At 37.0% G+C, this 20,532-nt stretch overlaps 1 protein-coding gene across 2 annotated transcripts in view; it reads left to right on the forward strand.

The window, feature by feature from the left end:
• Window positions 1-20,532, forward strand: part of LOC129744253 (uncharacterized) — a 33,465-nt gene that overhangs the window by 6,717 nt on the left and 6,216 nt on the right. The gene's annotated exons all lie outside the window — the stretch shown is intronic.

Here is a 20,532-nt window from a genome sequence, read left to right on the forward strand (position 1 = left end):
GTTCCTAAATCTAGTTCGCTTTATCACCTATCCCCCTTCATGGACAGTGCGGGAATTATTAGGATGGACAGTCGATTAGGAGCAGCTCCGAACACTTCATTCGAAGCAAAGTACCCAATCATTTTACCAAAAAACCATCCCCTCACTGAGCTGTTGATTCTAAAATACCATCATCAACTCTTGCATCAAAATAATGAAACGGTTTGTAATGAAATCCATCAAAGGTTTCGCATCCCAAACCTGCGTGTAGTAGTTAGAAGAGTTGCAAAAATTGTATGCTTTGTAGGATCCGCAAGGCACGCCCACAACCGCCTAGAATGGCTCCTTTACCAGCAGTACGCTTGACTCCCCACATCAAACCGTTTTCCCACACAGGAGTTGACTATTTTGGACCGCTTATGGTCAAGCAGGGTCGAAGCCTAGTAAAACGATGGGTGTGTCTCTTCACGTGTTTAACGATCCGAGCCGTGCACGTGGAAATTGTCTATAGCCTCTCCACAAGTTCTTGCATACTAGCGATACGAAGGTTCATAGCACGCCGTGGCTCACCTGCTTCCTTCCATTCCGACAACGGAACTAACTTTCGGGGTGCCTGTAACGTCCTGCGGGAAACAATCCAAAACATCAACGAAGAATGCGCAGCAACCTTCACGAACACCGACACCCAATGGCATTTTAATCCGCCGCTCTCTCCTCACATGGGAGGTGTGTGGGAGCGGATGGTCCGGTCTATAAAGACAGCAATGGAAGCGATAGGTAATCATCCGCAGCACCCGAATGACGAAGTCTTGGAAACAGTTGCACTGGAGGCAGAGGCAATCGTCAATTCTCGTCCCTTGACTTATGTTCCACTAGACCACACTGATGCGGAAGCCCTGACACCCAACCACTTTCTATTATATGGGGAAAAGGGCATCACCCAGCCTTCCAGCATCATCGAATCTAATCCACGTGTGCTACGCGACAGTTGGCGCTTGACACGGACATTAACCGATCTATTCTGGACCAGATGGATCAAAGAATACTTGCCAACGATAGCGCGCAGAACAAAATGGTTTGAAACAGTAAAACCACTGGAAGCCGGAGATTTGGTAATCTTGGTCAACAAAAGCAATCGCAATGGATGGGAACGTGGACGTATTTTGGAGGTCTTCAAGGGTACCGATGGCCAAGTACGGCAGGCGTTAGTGCGTACAAAAAACGGGATCGTTCGACGCCCAGCAACCGTTTTAGCTTTGCTCGACATTCAGACATCAACTGCCGAAAAAGACCGGATTTCTCCGAGACTACACGGAGGGGGGGATGTTGACGAGCCCACTGTGCCAACGTCTGCTGAGAAGTGAGTCCCGGCGACATCTGTGATCTTATCACTCACGGAGAAGAGCAGAATGATAACAAGTGATAAACGTCAATTGGAGATAAGGCTAAAACGTGCTCGCCTTCCGTTGATAGAAGTGATCCATCCGATTAATTATTTACCAATTATTCTGCGCCTATGTTACACAGTTCCTCAGTGAGAGTTATCATCAGTAGGAAACCCTTATATTGTATCCTCATCTTCTCGGTAAGAACACAGACAACACAGAAAACAGTGTTTTCCTCCAACGGTATCGACAACACCTGGCTTTCCATTCTTTTGGCTTTATATAAAGTTTTTTGAGGATAACACTGAAGCTGCAAGCCGAAAAACATGATTGAATTTCAGTCTAGTTGAGGGTAATATTGAATGAAAAATACTAGAAAATTTAATTTTTTTTTTCAAGGAATTTAACAACAAGCTGTCATTCTTCCCAACCAGAGAAAATTTGGTTTTTTGTATCAACGTAAATAAGTAAAGTCTGTTTCTTATAGAATCTGGTCGGATAAAATAGATCATTTCTCCGCAAAGAAATAGCGTACAACAAAAGTAAAAATGTCATTTTGTAGGGTTTTTATTGCACTTTAAGGAAAAAAATACATAAAAATCATTCGACAGCTTTTCGGATGAATTTTTGAACTTTTTTTGTGATACCACCTATTATTTTCTGCAAAGTATTGCTGGTAACCTCATTCGCCATCTTGTTCCACCACTTTTCCATTTGAGCGGGTTTTTTCATGGTTCTGCCACATTTCTACAGTTTGCCTTCAACTATTGCCCAATATTTTTCGATGGGACGAAAATCCGGACAGTTTGGTGGATTGATACTTTTTTTCAACAAAATAGATCTTGTTCTCCTTATACCACTTAACGAGATCCCGGCTATAGTGGCAGCTTGCCAGGTCAGGCCAGAACTTCACCGGACCTTTGGGGGACCGAACGAATGGCAAAACCATCTTCTGGAGACATTCTTCTTTGTAATCATTTCCATTCATTGTGTCCCCAGTGATGAAAATCTTAGTCTTCTTCCCACAACTACAGATCCCTTGCCAAATCATCAACTTACGAGCAAATTTATCTGCGAAAGCAAACTTGAATCTTCCCGCAACATTCCCTTTACGCTTCGCAAGGTAAAATTTGTAACCGGGTATTTGTCCAAATTCCATTTTGACGTAAGTTTCGTCGTCCATCAAAATGCATCCGTTGTACTTGGTCAACACTTTCTCGTACAACTTCCTTGCCCTGGTTTTGGCAACCAGGTTTTGTTTCAGCGTCCTGTTGGGGTGTCTGCTAGCATGATACGACCGCAAGCCTTCTCGCAAACAAATTCTTCGAGCTGTACTGTGGTTCGTCTTGAACTTTTTCGCCAAATCACGCAAGGAGATTCCAGGATTATTGTGAACTGATCGAATGACCTTTGCTCGCAGCTTCCGGTCATATGTTCCACTTTTACGCCTGGTTTGTTTTGCTCGACCCATCGTAAGGGCAGAAACACAGTGCACGCGAGCGAGCGAGCGAGCGATTCGCGCGAAGAACCGCGCCTCATTTGAACACGTTGAAAACTGGGAGACCGTTCACAGTGCAAGCGACGCGATTCGTAATATTCGCGCGAAATACCATTTCGAAAATTATCCGTCGCAGCAGTCGCGCGAATACTTTGTTTTGGTTCACCCAAACTTCATATGAACATGCACTGGGATTATTTCTCGGCAGTTTTATTTGAAAACATATCGCGCTATTTTTAAATAATAAAAAAAAAAAAGATTTTCCTCGATGGTTCAACTAACTTGTTAAATGAACTCGAAGTAGTGGTGAATTTAAACTATCTAGTTTATCAATTTTATTCAGCATATACTTGTCGATAGTATGGACGAAATAGTGACTGGCAATTTCTCAAGAGGAGTTCGTAAAATTTTGCGGAACGATGAATTTGAAATGATCAATTTACTTTTTGCTGTAAAAAAACATTACTTCGGGGGAAAAATTTAAACACTGTGAATATATTTTATCGCCAAGCATTGAAGGATCGAAAAAAAACATACTTGACTTTTATATGGAAAATGCCGTCTTTAACTTTTCTTTTAGAACAAATAACTTCTCCGAGAGAAATTGAAGCACAGAGAACAGACGTACAAGCTAGCCCACGAAACGTGTGTCTTTAATCCAACGCTCTTTTTGAACCAATTTTTGTTTTTTGGCTGGGACACCAGATGTCTCCAAACGCACCAAAGAGAACTGTCAGAACAGAACTGAAAAAAGTTTTGAACAGGTCTTATTAGCTACTTGGCATGTTTCAAGAAAATCGCTGATGAACTTTCGTAACACATTCGTCATGTTGCATAACAAATGTAAGTATCCTAAAATGTATTCGCTATTTTCTTCAAACTTGCAAGAAGTACTAAATTCCGAACAATGGGATGCAAATGTGACACGAGAATGAAACCCGCTTTGAGATGCTTTGAATCAGTTCTGCTTGGTGAGAATGATGGTCCAGAATGTTCTTATTTGATTGGAAATAGCCGCTGCTTCCTCTGACTTCGAAAACCGTTCAAGAAGTGCTTAAGCTTAATCCAAAAAATGACAGATATTCTCTGCCAAAGTAGTACTTAAATAAAACAGGAAAATTTTGCCAAGTTAAAGGTAATTCTTATTTTATTAATCAAGCAATAAATTGAAGCCGTCAGTTTTACTGAGATGTTGGTAAATTTGTTCATGACTTAATATACGACTACGCCGTTTCGAAAACTGAGCGCTTCAAAAGTTGATTTGTAACTTTTGAACGGCGCAACAGATGGCACTGTTTTCAGTCAATTTTTAACGTATTTTTCTGATGATAGCTTTCATATTCTTACACACTTTTCTGAAGATTGTTTGTTCGAGCTTGTACGTCTGTTCTCTGTGATTGAAGTATTGTTATTTTTCAAATATTTTAAACAAGAGCAGGTTAGGTGAAAAATAATTATTTCTTAAACCAAATTGAAATTTTGGAGGAATAGCTGCAAAGCTAATGAATTTTCATTTCCTTTCATCTTAGATTATTATAATTATGATTTTCAAGCATCCAGGAATGTTGCAAAGCAACATACACAGTTCAAAATATGTCGACTGGAAAAGAAACACGGCTGACAGATTAAAATCAGTTGCCTGGACTCACAATGAAAACCCCTTGACCAATTGTTGGCATCCTTAAATAGAGAAAAAAACTCAACTGCTGAGCACAGAACATTATAGGATGAGTTTTCAGCACCCAAATGTTAGTCTTTTAGGATAAAAAAAATTTAATTCCAAATAAATCACTTTAAAAGCCCAGAGGTTTTATTTGTTTCGGAAAATATCCAATAAGTACTATCATAACGTATAAAAATGAGTAATACAATGTTTTCGTGAAAATATTTTATTTGGTTGGTAGTGAAAAAAATTTTTTTTTTTCGAAAACGAAACACATCAATCACTATCTAATTATGTTTTTATTTTTAAACTTGTTATAATTGAAAGATCTCCACTGGCTCCGGTTCGTCGACAGTGGAGGTCTTCTTAGGAGGCCCTATGTACTGGACAAACGGTGCCGGACCCTTTAGTAAAGTTCACTTACTACTGATAGGATTTTTTCCAACCCTCTTGAAAGTTGATTTTAACTTTTTTCATTCATTTATGAGAAAGGTAGTTGAAATTTTCTTTTTTATATCCAGAAAAAGGTAAATTTTAGTTGTGCAATTTGTAACATAAGCAAGGATAACGATAAAATTAAAAGAATAAATATGACTCTATAGCAAATTTATCTTTCATTAAAATGTTTTTGAAATAAAATCTTTGGTGCTTATTCTGCGAGTCACGTGACGTGGATTTGAACTCTATCGGCAATATAAATTTATTTTATTATTCTAGTTAGCTGTTTATATTATCGATTATCGACACTTGGAAAATGTTTGATAGATGTCAGGTCATCATAATTTGACGTCGTTTTGGGATTCAGCGATGAAAAATAAATACTTGGATGGTTTTATGACGCTGTTACAAATTTTAATTGAATGTCACTTTCGTATTATTTTATAATGATTTAAATAAAAATAACCTTTTAAAATGTTTTCTACCAATTTCCTTTAAATTGATTTATATAAATATCCTTTCCTTTCCTATCCATTTAGTTTTTTCTCAGTGTAAATCGCATCGCGTTCGTCGCGTGCACTGTGAACAATCCTGAAAAATGTTCGCGCGAAATTCATTACAGGTTCATTCAAGAATCGCTCGCTCGCTCGCTCGCGTGCACTGTGTTTCTGCCCTAAGAGTCTCCCGGTAACGTTGCAGCACCGAATTTACAGTCGAGTTTGGATATTTTAGGAATTTCGCGATCTTTACCTCTGACCACGTCGGTTTCTCTACGTGAGTGTGCAGAATTTTCTCTCGCCTTTCGCGTTCCATCGTCGATAACTTTTGACTGACTACTTCAATCTTGATGAAATTTTCGCGATGTGACAACTAGGGGCGCTGCAGTAAATGAAAAGATGCGACCAGATTCTATGTGAAACAAACTTTACCTATATGTAACTTTGAGATGTGCTATTAAATTCAGAAATTAGTTTACGGTGTCTTTGTTTTACCTTTGAAAAGAAAAAAAAATATCGGCATCTCTGACAATTTGCCACATTTTAGAAGAAACTCTCTCCTATCCAACACACTTTTCAAGAAAAAAAAACGATCGGGGGGCTAGAACAACTTTTTTTCGGAATACTTGTAAACAAATTACACGAGTAAATTTTTTTCAAGTTTTTGTTATTGGTTTCAGCTTAGCTTAGCTTAGCTTAGCATAGCATGATTAACTACTCACATTCACCTTGAATCATTAAACCCGAAAAGCTTCAAACATTATTTAACAGTGAAATTAAAGATTTTTTTACATTGGTTCTTAAATAAAATTCAGCAACGATGCATATCTATATTTCGAGTTTCGTGGTCGCTGGCGTGGCTCAATAGATGTAGTTCAACATTGCTAAAGGTCAAAAGAATGGTGTCTGGGATTGATATCACATTCACGATGTCCAAAACTGATGCTCTCTCTTTGAATAGTCAATAACGGCACCGGCTACGACCTAGTAGTTAAGAGGTAGTTTGGAAAAGGCAGAAAAGGATTAAAGATCAAAATCGCACTTTAGAACTGGGATAACCTCCGCTTCCTGTCAAGGAATTTTGTTTGAGAAATAGGATAAAGGATTTGATTGGGAGACAGTTTTGATTAGTGTGAAAGTTTTAACAAATTATGCACTGAACGTAAAACCACATATCTCGCGTGAGCTTTCATTACGTCGAATGAAACAAAATTTGAAAAACTGAGATATTCACTAAAAAAGCTTCATTATAACACTATCTACCTATATGATTGATAACACAATCAATTTAAACCCTTTTAATGTATAAAATTTAAGACTTTCAAAATGACGAATGAAACAAAACCTTGCATGCCCATTTCAATGTTGCTTACGTCCCTTCTTCCAAACGGCGAATGTGCAGAGGAAGAAAAACCTAGCACATTCGCTATGGATTCCATGAGCAAACAGTGTATACAGGAAGAGGTAATCAGAATATCAACCTGGCAATATTATTTCAAATTCTTGTTTTCAGGCGTTCTTAAATCGATACTCAAGGATTTCGAACGCTGAACGATAATGCAGCAAGAAAAAGAAACCGAACAGCAGCAGTAGCAGCAAACCTAACAACTAACAGCAGCAGGCTGATCGGCAGCAGCCTGCTGCTGTTAGTTACCCAATCACCCGATTCACACTTTTATTACGCATTTACTAATAAATTTACCGCTACACTCGATAACTCACTAAGTTAACATTCACTATGCCAAAAAAATTTGAAAATTTTCCGGTTATTGCCTCAGAAACATTTGGGCGTAAGTACAAGTTGAACGAATCAAAGGACGAATGAGACAAATTTCCCCTCCAGCTGATCGGCAACAGAAAGCTGATCAGCAGCAGCGAGTTGGTTTGATCGATGTCGCACCCGATTCACACATTTCATTGTGCATTTACTCACCAATTTACCGCTACACCACTTATTAAACAGCCTCTACGCCGAGAAAATTGAAAATTTTCCATAGTATTTACATCAGAAACATTTGGGCGTATGTGCAAGTTGAACGAATCAAAGGACGAAAGAAAAGAGACGAATGAAACAAATTTCCCCTCCAAACGACGAATGTGTTCAGACGTGTGTAGCCGATGATTAGCTTAGATATTAAACACTATTATTCATAGCTGGTTCGACCAATAACACGACACAACTGAACCTCGGGCAACACTGTCTAGTATCGGTGAGTCGACAAATGGTCGACAAAAGGCCCGTTCAATAGCCAATTGAAATTGGTTTCAATCGATTTCGATTGGTAAATGGTTGTTCACTCAGCCAATGTTTTGGTCGAAACTAATCGAATTGACGTTCAATGAAGCCAATCGAAGTCGATAGAAACCAATCGAAATCGATCAAGCCCGAGAGCAGGATTCGTTTCCATCGGTTTCGATCACACTAACACACATGCAGTTGTTTACTGTCAAAAAACAACTGATTCTGTTTGTTTTCAATTTTCAAGTGTGAAAGTGATGGCAGTGGGCGGTGCGGTGTTGGTGGTGCTATGCCAATGGTGCTGTGTGAGAATTATGCAGTGTAAGTGGTGTCATGGTGTCGAAGCTAGTGTGTCAGTGCCGAAAACACCGTGCCCGCAATCACCGAGGAGGAAATAGTGCACAATAAGGCCATGAAGAAAACCGTCGGAGGAATGCACCCAAGCGGTAGAATGAAAGTGTAAATCAAATCAACTGCTTTCCGGCAGCGGAAAAGATGCCCTCAATCCAGTCAGTGGCGGAGGTGCCGTTGCTGCTGCTGTAAAAATCCCCACTGAGAAGAAAAGTAACAAAGTGATTTATGTAATGTGAAAAAATCCTATGATTTTTTTATTATATGTTTTCAGAGCTTCCCACCGAGGGGAGAAATAAAAAATTTAGAATAATGATGAATTTTATTTTATTACATTGTGAAGAATCATGTTGCAGGTATTTGTTTTCCAATTGGATTAATTTGAGATTCACTCATAGGTGGAACTGATAGTTATTTCCTGGGTCCGGGCACTTCTTCAAGTCGAACGTTAAACTTTCTTATTTGTCATTTTCCGCTTGTATTGGTAAGAATTTGCCTTTGAAATATATTGCCAAAATGATAGATTAATTACAATTTGCTAGAGAAAACCGTCTTTTCAAATTCCGAACGAAGCTGATATAAAATGACATCTGAGAACACTGCGCCAGCACGTTAGTATTGGTTAGTGGCTGTTCAATCAACGGCCGGATAGAAATCGATTGAAGTCAATTGAAAAATCAGCTGTGCAACTGTCAATCCGTTTCAATTGATTTCGATTGAGTTTCGTTGAACACACCTAAAGTCTCCGTCATTCTGGCGCGCTCCCATTCGGGAGGCAACAGTGAAAGCGTTCGGTTGACAGTGCTCGATGCGCTGGGTGATTCTCCACGACGCGGACCAAGCTTTCCACAATGGCGTCTAGTGACAGGAACACCAAGCGGTGTTTGCTTTTTCTTTTAAAAGTTCAGGAAATCACCCAGCGCATATTTTTGGTTGTGTCGCGGTTGCTTAGTGGATAGTGGTAAAATTTTTTCGAAAAAGCTGAAGTGATAAAGATTTGGGTGTGTTTGTGTTGGTTGCTTAGCTGTTGTTTTCCATCGTTGGTTTTCATCAGGACACCCCGGGGCTCGTTTTTTTCCAGCAGTACAGGTATGTAGGCTAAAAGCATTATTTCCGAGTCGTATTTTTCTGTAAGTTTTCAACTCCATATTGGCGTGAAACTGTTCAAAAGGAGTGTTAATAATGTGATAACACGGGGAATCTTGATGTTCATCAGGAAAGTTTCATGCCACCTAAAATGCCTGTTTGTCAATTGGTCGTAAGTTTGATGCTTAAATCTTCCTAATGTAAAGCATAAGTTTTGGGAGATTCATTTCTTACAAATGCTAAGCTGGTTGATTTCTGATGAATAAACTTATTATTTGTAAAGTGAGAACTACCGAGAAAGAAACATTGGTACGTGTTTGGGTGAAAAAGGTGAATGATTACAGTATTTTTAATGAAGTAATTTCTACGCAATTAATCAAAATTAAATAGATTAAAAAAAGGATTTTTTTACAAGAGCCGCTCAAACAAGTTTGTTGAAAGGTGGAGTGACGAAGTAGTTTTCAAAAGCAAAAATGATAAAACTTGGGTAATTGGTGCGTCATTGTGATGTTTGTGTATCAAGCAACTTGCTTGATGCTTAGTAAAGACTAAATTGTTTGGTTATTCAATAATGTTTTAAAGCGTGGTCAATGTTTCGAAGATGGTTCGACAAATTATCTAGGATAAAAATGACAAATAACTTCTGGAAAATAATAATAAAAAAAAACTCAATGGAAACTACAACTACTACCAAATTAATATTGATATGACTTTGTCCTTCAGCGTTCTCTTATAAAATAAGTGCAATCATTTTTTTTTTGCCTTTATCTAGGATTGAAACGTTTTTCGAAAAAATATTGATTATTACACAACAATGAATTGAGTTTTCTTCTTTTTTTCTATAAAAAAAAAGTGCTAGATAAACAAAAACGAGTGTGGCTCCTTAAAGCTTAAACGTATGAGCCGTTTCAAATAAACTATAAAAAATGAATTGAGTTTAAGAAATGATGTTTCTTACCATAAAGTAAAACACAGTATTTAAGAAGTTTTTGAATAAATCCATTAAATTTACTCAAAAAAAACTTATACACCAAAAATGGAAGATGTTCGTTTATGAAGTTTTTTAAAGATTTAATCAAGCACCTTATTTATCTGCTGAGGTGCTAACCTCATCGAAGAGCGATATTAGACGTTTCATGAAACTACGTTGGATCAGGTGGATCAACATGAAGATTGTTCTGAAGGTTTATTTTATGAAATTATGTTGGATCAGGAGAACCAACATGAAGAGTGTTCTGAAGGTTCACTTTGTGAAATTACGTTGGATCGGGAGGACCAACATGAAGAGTGTTCTGAAGGTTCACTTTATGAAATTACGTTGGATCGGGAGGACCAACATGAAGAGTGTTCTGAAGGTTCACTTTATGAAATTACGTTGGATCAGGAGGACCAACATGAAGAGTGTTCTGAAGGTTCACTTTGTGAAATTACGTTGGATCGGGAGGACCAACATGAAGAGTGTTCTGAAGGTTCACTTTATGGAATTACGTTGGATCGGGAGGACCAACATGAAGAGTGTTCTGAAGGTTCACTTTATGGAATTACGTTCGATCAGGAAGACCAACATGAAGAGTGTTCTGAAGGTTCACTTTATGGAATTACGTTGGATCGGGAGGACCAACATGAAGAGTGTTCTGAAGGTTCACTTTATGGAATTACGTTGGATCAGGAAGACCAACATGAAGAGTGTTCTGAAGGTTCACTTTATGGAATTACGTTCGATCAGGAAGACCAACATGAAGAGTGTTCTGAAGGTTCACTTTATGGAATTACGTTGGATCGGGAGGACCAACATGAAGAGTGTTCTGAAGGTTCACTTTATGAAATTACGTAGGAACGGACGGATCAACATGAAGAGTGAAAAATCAACAGTTCATTATAAATGTTTGGTTAGGAAAGACTTTCCAGATGTGTACACGACAAAAAAGATGGGCTTGATAGACCTAGACTTTTGGATCGGGATGACTAACTTGAATAGCTTTCCGGAGGGTTCACTTGAAGAACTCGGAGGGTTTACTTGAAGAACTCACTGAGTTGAGATAACAGTGTTCCTTGTATTTGAAGTGAGTTGTTCAATTCCTTGTATACTCAAGGCAGGTTTCAGGTAACTCCGAATCAGAAGGTAACGAATCGAGACAGTTAACGTCGTTTAAACAAATGCAGTTAGTCAAAGGTACAATGATTGATAGGGCAGATATCGTTGCTAAATTCAGTAGATCGAAGCAAAGACGTTTTCGCTTCATTTGAACTTTATCGAAAAAGATCTAAAATACTTTGTCAGAGACTTCATTCTTCCAGCCGTGGAAGTAGTAAGAATACATAAAAAAAATAGACTCATTACAATGAATTTTCAAAAGAATATTTAGAATAAGATACCCGGGAGAGTAGGTTATAGGAATATGACTGAAAAAAGACAGTTCACGAATACCTACAAATAGAAATGCCAAAGGTTCAATCAAGATTTTGTTTGACAATTGTAAAAGGTTCAATCGGAAAATGTTTAAAAACGTTTGTGAACCAAGCAATAGTTTTCCGGTTATGTAAGAGATCTAACTGAAGTTAGATTGTTATTGAAATAACAATCAAATGCTGCATTGGAGTTCATTGACTTTTTTTGAACTGGACACAAAATAAAAGAATAAATTGATCAGAGATATGACTGAACCTACAAAGGATGATTATTAAAAACATGTTGTTGAGTTGAAGTTGCTCAGATTCGTTAACCTTATTGTCATGAAGTAGGGAAAATGGAGGAGTTGAGGTGTGCCGAATTGAAGGTACGTTTTCCGTAGTGGTAAAGTTTCGCAGCCTTAGCCACAACATAATAGTCATCAGCCTGTATTGTTTTGCTTTCCAGAATGGAGGAAAGACGGAATGGCTGATTATTCACAGAAGCACCTTAAGGAGATACGCCGATTTGATTAGAGGCGATATATGTTGGTGGCGTGTAAAAGAACAAGCAACAAAATTTTTTTGCTCCATTTTTTTCTCTTTTTGGTGTAAGGGGGAGATGTGTAGCCGATGATTAGCTTAGATATTAAACACTATTATTCATAGCTGGTTCGACCAATAACACGACACAACTGAACCTCGGGCAACACTGTCTAGTATCGGTGAGTCGACAAATGGTCGACAAAGTCTCCGTCATTCTGGCGCGCTCCCATTCGGGAGGCAACAGTGAAAGCGTTCGGTTGACAGTGCTCGATGCGCTGGGTGATTCTCCACGACGCGGACCAAGCTTTCCACAAGACGTATGATCGATTTATGTTTGAATATGTCGTATGTTCCTATATGATTAAAAAAAAGCTCTAAAAATTGCAAAAAAATAAATTCATCATGTGGAATATCTGACACAATTAGTTTCCATGAATATTGCGTATTTTTTTAAGGGTTATCGGCGAAGGAATAAAAATAGGATTTGAAAAACACTCTTCCAATTTCAGAAGCGTTTTTCTCGGTTCGGTGTTTCTGTTTCATTCGACGTAATGAAAGCTCACGCGAGATATGATCAGATGTACAGGCTCGAACGAAAAATCTTTAGAAAGTTGCGTAAAATTTTAGAAGAAGCCGTTAAAGATTGACGAAAAAAAGTGCCATTAGTGTCTTTTAGAAGAAGCATTTTTTCGAAAAGTGTTTAAGCTCATAAATAAACTTTTAAACTTCAATAGATTGTACCACTTCAAATTGCTGAATTGTACAATACAATTAATTTACCTACTTTTAGCTGAGATAACTAACCTGCATCATCGTATTTTTGTCACTACAGAGACTGCCCAAAAAACAAACAGCCTTGAATAAGTTTTACACTTTTTGAACGATCATAGAAGTCAGAAGAATCTAACCTAGCTATGTCCAATCCAATAGAAACATTACTGACGAACATTCCGTGCCAAACGTATCAGTTCCTGTTCTATGCACTTTCATGTGTGATTTCTGTGTCTTATTGTACAGCGTTTAGTTCATCAAGCCCGTTCAAAAGAAAATAGCGAAATTTTTAGACTTAGGGACATAATGACCACCTTAAGAAAGACGCTTATTCAACAACAGAAAACAGCTATAATATGTGACTTATATAAATGTTTCGTGTTCAGACACTAAAAAGGTCTATTTCCTAACTGGCTGATACTTGAACAAGTAGATAAAAACGTTCACGAATGCATTGTTTGCCGAAAGTTGAAAATCAGTCACTGTAGGGGTATAATGAGAACTCCCACTGGGGCAGTATAAGTAACATTAATCGGGGCACGATGAGCGTTTTTTGCCGTGAAATCTAGCAGCAAATTTCACTCGATGAAGTCAACTAAATAATAGAGCTACAGCTTGACTTATTCCATCTGACGATTTGGTCTGTTGGTAAGATGTCGGAGAAGTAACCACACCCATAGAAGAGGTTGCAAAAATCCAATGCCTATTCAGCACATCTCTGTGCCGATAATGCGCTGAAATGTGCACTGTGCCGAAGATGATATGTTTGAAAAACCGTAACTGGCATAAGGACTCGGCTCCCAACTAAAATGATGCAAGACCACTACATTCAAGCAAAACAAGAAAAACATTTAATGGGATTTCGTTCCTGTTGGATAATTCATCCCAGAAACAAGAAAATAAAAATATAAACTACAGCGCCCGTAGGGAGAATCGAACTCAAATCACCACCCATATGGTCTTGCCAGACCGACATCTTATCCAGTGTACTACTTGAGCTTCATGCAGGAAGAGGGATATTTGTCATAGGCATTCTGCCACCGATCAATCACAAAAGAAACGCACGACAGTGGCTTCCCGGCGTTTGGCCTCCTTTCATGGTATTCATTTGTCTTGCGATGGAAACGGGAAAGGGAACGGGAGTGGAGGAAACGGGAAACCCATTGAATGAGAACTGTGCTTTGCTTACTGCCTGCTATTACATACACACGCTACATATACACAGCTGCTAAAGCCGGGCAGCTTGGCCGGTGCTTGTTTGCCGGTGAATTGAAGGAATATCTGTACCAACACGTGAAAAGGATCTATCTCCAAAAGTAAACAAAAATCATTTTCAGTACCTCATGATAGGCCAACAGTTGCTCTACTTAACGGTAAAACCCTTTTGAGAAAATAATATTCCGTTACATTGAAAACTCAATTTGAGTAAAGGATCTATAAACATTCTAAACCCAGAACTGCCATTACATGGATATACATCCTTTACTCCGGAACAATTTTTCGCTACTACTCCGCAAACAAACTCAAAATAATCAATTTGTCTCTTTATTCAACATAAAAACATAGTTGCAAATGAATGCGAGCTTATAACTAAAGCTAAAAATAAGAAAATAGCAAAGGGTGTATAAACAGGTTAGACAAAATATAACGTGAGCTCGGTTCTATCTACGATAGTGCGTTGTTTTTCCATGAAAATTGATATTCCTTTATTCTAACATGGGATGCTTCTTAAAAATCGTTTGTCTATCATAAAAACCAAAAATTTGAAGTGATTTTTAATTAGGGATTTAAAATAGGTTGTATTTTTTTAAACGCATTTTTCTTGATACGCCATATATGGAGATAGATGCTTTTTATATGTTGGTAAAGATTTGACAATTTATTCAACATTAAAACATAGTTACAAATGAACGCGAGCTTAAAACTAAAGCTAGAAATGAGAAAATAGCAAAGGGTGTATAAACACGGGAGACAAAATAATACGTGAGCTAGGTTCTATCTACGATAGCGCGTTGTTTTTTCATAACAATTGATATTCCTCTATTCTAACATATAGGGGATGCTTCTAAACATCGTTTGACTTTCATAAAATGCAATCATTTCAAGTGATTTTTAATTAGCGATTTAAAATAGGTTGTATTTTCTTCAAACGCGTTTTTCTCGATTCGTCATATATGGAGATACATCCTTTTCACGTGTTGGTACAGATATATTCTTGTTGCTTTTGCTACATACACACGCACAGCTTAGCCGTGGTTGTTTGCCGGCAAATTGAATTGAAGGAATGTTTTTGTTTTGTTGCTTTTAATGCATACACACGCACAGCTCGGCCGTGGTTGTTTGCCAGTGGATTGAAGGGATTGAATTAGAAGGATGTTTTTGTTGTTGCTTTTGCTACATTCACACGCACAGTGCTCGGTTCGCTGGCTGCCTGGTGTTGGCCGGTATTTATTTCCTTCCTTCTTCGTCTTGTGATGCGATAGGGAGGGACGTGAAAGCGTTTTTATTTTGTTTCTTTCAGACATACGCAATTCGGTTAACTTGGGAGATTAATGCCGGTGGGAGCAAATCGAATCAGCACCGATCGCGTTATCTTCTTGTACCAATGATGCTATGTGATTGACTACACGCCATTGGCACAGAGGCTGAATTTTGGGTGCAGTAGGCTCGAGTTCGATTCCTGATCGAGGTGATTTTTTTTCATTTACCATTCATGATCGATGCATTTGACACTAAACGGTGAGGCGTAGATCCACCAAACAAAGCAATACTTAACTAATGTTCGACTTTTTGTAGAATACAAACAATTCACACACACTCATACATTATGTTTTTGGTGCTTTGCATGGATCATGAATGGTAAATGAAAAAAAAATTTCCTCAATCAGGAATCGAACTCGAGACTTCTGATTACCTCTCCGACATCTTACCAATAGGCCAAATCGTCAGATGAAAACTGGTGAAGCTGTTGCTCTATCATTCAGTTGGCTACATCGAATTGAATTCGCTGCTATTTAGATGCTACGACAGAAAACGCTTATCGTGCCCCGATTAATTGTGCTCTGTTCGCCCCGAGTTAACAAATTAATGAAAATACGCGTTTTAAAATTGATTTAATTAAAAATTAATTATGATGAAAATTGAGGAACAATGTGTATATCATGTTACAGTGCGTACATTATAGATAAAAATGATTCAAAGATCCTGAGAACCTTGTTGATTTTGTTTAAATATTTCTGTAAAGATGATAAGGGAGGGAGATTTCTTTTTTGGTGAAAAATTAATACTAAAGGAAATACGAAACTAACTATGAAAATTTATTTAGTTATCTTATTTTATCGCCGCTAGGATATATTCTTATTTAATTTTTGGCATTTCGGCGAGTTATGAAAATTCAAGGTAGAATGTTTAGACAGAACATGAAAGTATTATAGGTGAAAAGATCAAAGCTAGAGCTAGAGAATCACGCAAGTAATTCAAAAGCTGTTTACAAAACAAAAGCCCTGCTCACATTTTTACCAACTATTCAATTTCTTCTACCCAAAACGCTCTAGCTTTGATCTTTCCACCTATAATACTTTCATGTTCTGTCTAAACATTCTACCTTGAACTTTCATAACTCGCCGAAATGCCAAAAATTAAATAAGAAAATGCGTACTTTTGTAGAAAAGAGAAGTGCTTACTATGCCCCGGGTGCTCGTTATGCCCTTATCATTTGCTAAATCATGATTGTGTTTCGAAACTTCATCAGTGATTTAACCGAAACTCTTAAAGTATTTCAGTAAAAAAACATTTAAAAAAATTACCTCATACGACCTCAATTTTCTATTTGACATTTCTCACCGGTGTCCTCGGAGACATCTGGTGGCTTAACAAAAAAGCATAAAATTGACTCAAAATGGTCGTTGGAACTTAACACACGTTTCAAGACTAAGCTTGTACATCTGTTCATCTGTGGTAAAACAGTCTGAAATAGAAAGTAGTGTAAAAAATCCATTAACAAAAAAGGTCGTAACATAGATATTTTAATTAATAAAGAAAATCGCGTGAAAGTCTCTCTAATAGAGACAAAAAAAAAGATTAATTGTTTCTTGGACCTGCCACATTCAAACAAATAAAAAAGATTTATTTTTCCTTCAGAGCCCTAAGCAAGATTTTAACTCTTTTAACCATGCCCTACACTTGCTGGATTATTCTCTATGATTTATTCTCTATGATAATGAAGAATGTAGTTTTGAGCTACGTGAAGAAAGTTACAATTTAATTATTCAACAATACATTGTTGGTCCATGGGAAAAAAAACTATAAAATCGATTTTCTTTCACATAACTTTTTTTCGAAGTTTTGTTCTGTTTAGCACATTTTTAATGACAATTATGAGACAAATTAGATAAATTTTTATGAGAAAACAATTGAGAAACTGGAACAAAAATTTGCATGCAGCTCTGTGAAATTATAGGTACACAGATATTTTAATCTTGAACCTGATGTTTAGTTCTGTAACGTAATTTCGTTGTTTTGTATCGAACTTACTCGTTCTTATTTCAAATCTACGTTGTTTCATGATTTGTAAAAATGTGAATTACGAGCTCACCGCTCTTTTAAGTTTTGGAAGCTGTTCACAGCCTCAAAGGGGCGATAGGGACCACTTTGAAAACCACGGATTTATTCAGCAACGTTGCATATTTTTTCTTGTATTCTTTCAAGTTATTCAAGGTTTTAACAGACGAATAATTTTTGTATAAATATTTTTTCGGAATTGAAAAGTGGAGGTTTTTTCAAGGCCGACTATTTGTATTTTTATTGAGTTAAATAAATTTTTAGGTGCGTTAATCTGGATATTTTCGATTAGATTTTTATCAGCCTCGGATTTTTAACAAAGTTTTCTATTTCACTTTGCGACCAGCTCTATCCAAAAATATCAAAACAAACAAAAAAAGGACATAAAAATAGGCAACAATTGTGCCATCTCCTAAAAACATGTTGATAATTTTTTTTTCAAATTCTGGTAATTTCAAATGATGTATTTCCGTTTTCTTTTGGTGGGAATCAATCTTCCTTAGGGGTGAATGTTCTGAAAAACAAACAAACAATTGTCTTATATTCTTCTTCGGCATTTCGTGAGATCAGTGGAAGAATATTCGGCCGATAATTGTGACAATTGTTAGATATATATGAAGTGATTAAAAACAAAGAGGCGTAAGTGCAAAAAAGCTGATGTAAATTTAAGGTTTTTGAATAATTATTTTAGGATCCAACGAAAACTATCACATTTCTAAAATACATGAAAAACGTGCATAACTAAAACTTCTCTGTGCTTAAACTTTAAAGCGCGTTTTTTTTTCAAAAGTTTTGATGCACTTATAACTCTTACCGAATTATTGGCTTTGGATAATTGAAAAAAAAATCCGTACAAAGATCTACTTGGCGATGGCTTTAATACACGACCCTTGGTTCGTTACAAAATGTTTTGGATGCGGCCTAACTTTTTGGCACGAGATTCGACCACCGTTTTTTTAAAGCTGGGCGTCTTTCTTCCTTTGTAAACGTTCATCGTTTCGGATTGCGTTTGAAGTAATCCGTTTAAAGCAGTTTCAAAACCTCAAAAATGAAACAAAATATGTTCAGTATCCATCTATCCAGCAATCATTAGGTGGGGATACTCGTTGGATACTCGTAGATTCATCTACGTTTGCAAAAATTCGGGGGTTTTTCAAAGTCAAAATCCATTTGGCCCGCGGGTCATAAGGTTTTCGAATCTCAAAAATCCCTGCAAACATTTTTGTAACTTCAATGTTATAAAGAGCTCACAGGCGTATCCGTAATGCGAGATTTTCAGAAATAAATTCAATTTCTGCGGTCCGCTTTTTTCAAAATACGGCCATTTGGCTAAAAATCTTGACCATCCAGACGGTATATTTTCGTTATGGAAAGAATGTCAACTTTGTTAAAAACTAATATTTCAATTCCAACGCATCCCAACAATAACAACACATTTATTAAAGATGCCTTTTCAAAGTGGAATCTTTCCATAACCGGTGGAAGTAGGTAAACATAGTTTTTTTTGCACAGTTTTGTGTCCAATAATAGTGTTTCCCTGGCACAGGAATTAGTTTTGTTTGTAAACTGATTTAGTCTTAGGGGCTGTTCACTAACTACGTAAGCACATAGGGGGGGGTGGGGGGGTTTCACATTTGCTTACGATCTCTTACTAGGGGGGTAGGGGGGGTTTCCAAAAATCTTACGTAAGAAATATTACATTAAAAATTCATCACAGCCACAGCCATACGAAACCATATAACTCAGGTTTTTTTTACTCACTACCTATTTGTTGGTTAATTTTTATATTATGTTATTTATCTTTTAATGTCTTTGAATTAATAAAAAAAATACTGAGGTTCTATAAAACTTGTAGAGAACAAATTCAAACCAACATGTCATCAAAAACACTAAATCACATGGTTAAAAAAGATCGTCGCTTTTCGCTTTCCATCATAACAATCTTTTTAATTGCAAAATTTATAGAAACAACAAGGAAAATGGCGCGTTGTGACAACACGATTTGAATTCATCATTTTTAGAAAATGACTTCATCCAGATAAGGCGCTTTAAATAATCAATTTCTTGACAGTTTTTTCAATGATAGACACCACCAACTCTAAATTTTACAAAAGATTTACCAAAAAAACCTAAAACTTTATCGCTTACCGCTGAATGAGTCTGAGCTTTTAGGTTAGTTGACAATGTGATTATCTTCAAACATTTTTGCCCCAATTCTAGTAGTATAGAATGATATACTTTTTAAAAGATTTTTATGATTTTCAGGTACAAAAACATAACAAATTTTTGTATGGTACCTTCAGCTAACTTGATCTTTCTTTTTGAAATCGGAATTTAGATTTTATATTGTTTATTCGATTGGGGAAATTTATTGAAAATTATTGTTACCCCAAACATGTCTTGAATAATGTTTTCTTTAATCGTTTATGACATTTCATCTATTGTTTTGTATAGATTGTGCTTTTCAAATACAGTTGTTTTAATTTTTCTTTAAAAGTGCTTTGCTTTGAAGTATGTATGTCACGTTTTTAATATTTTCAAGCTATTTTTGAAAAAAAAACGGGTCAATTTCTCAAAGAATAAAAAACGTAAGATCTTACTAGGGGGGGAGGGGGGGTTTTGAAAAATCTTACTTTGTCTTACCAGGGGGGGAGGGAGGGTTGAAAATTTCCAAAATCGTGCTTACGTAATTAGTGAACGGCCCCTTAGAGATAAGCATATTTTCCGCAGCTTCCGCGGGCTGATGTTCACGTGATAAAATGGTGGTCATCCTGGACTATGATATCACTGCTCTAAAGCTGTGGAGCGTCAAACGATGACGTTGTTTGGAAATATTTTGCTACAATCACATAGACTTGTATCAGATGTTATTATTGACGTTAAAAATTATATTATGTGCCGGCGAAGGATTCCAACTGAAAACAACCTCTAGCGGGTGAAAGGTGGCATTTCTTGGTTGATAGTGGGTACTGTTTTTGTTTGTGTTTCATGACCATGAAGACGAATTTGTTGTCGAATGTTATGTTTGATAGGTCACTGGGCCAATGTTAAATTATACACCGTTGGAAGAACGATAGATAAGCTTTTAGTAGCGTTTCGTTACAGTTTAATCGATGAATCGGCAACTGAAT

This window comes from Uranotaenia lowii, chromosome 2 (genome assembly GCF_029784155.1).
Source record: "Uranotaenia lowii strain MFRU-FL chromosome 2, ASM2978415v1, whole genome shotgun sequence".
Lineage (NCBI taxonomy): Eukaryota > Metazoa > Arthropoda > Insecta > Diptera > Culicidae > Uranotaenia > Uranotaenia lowii.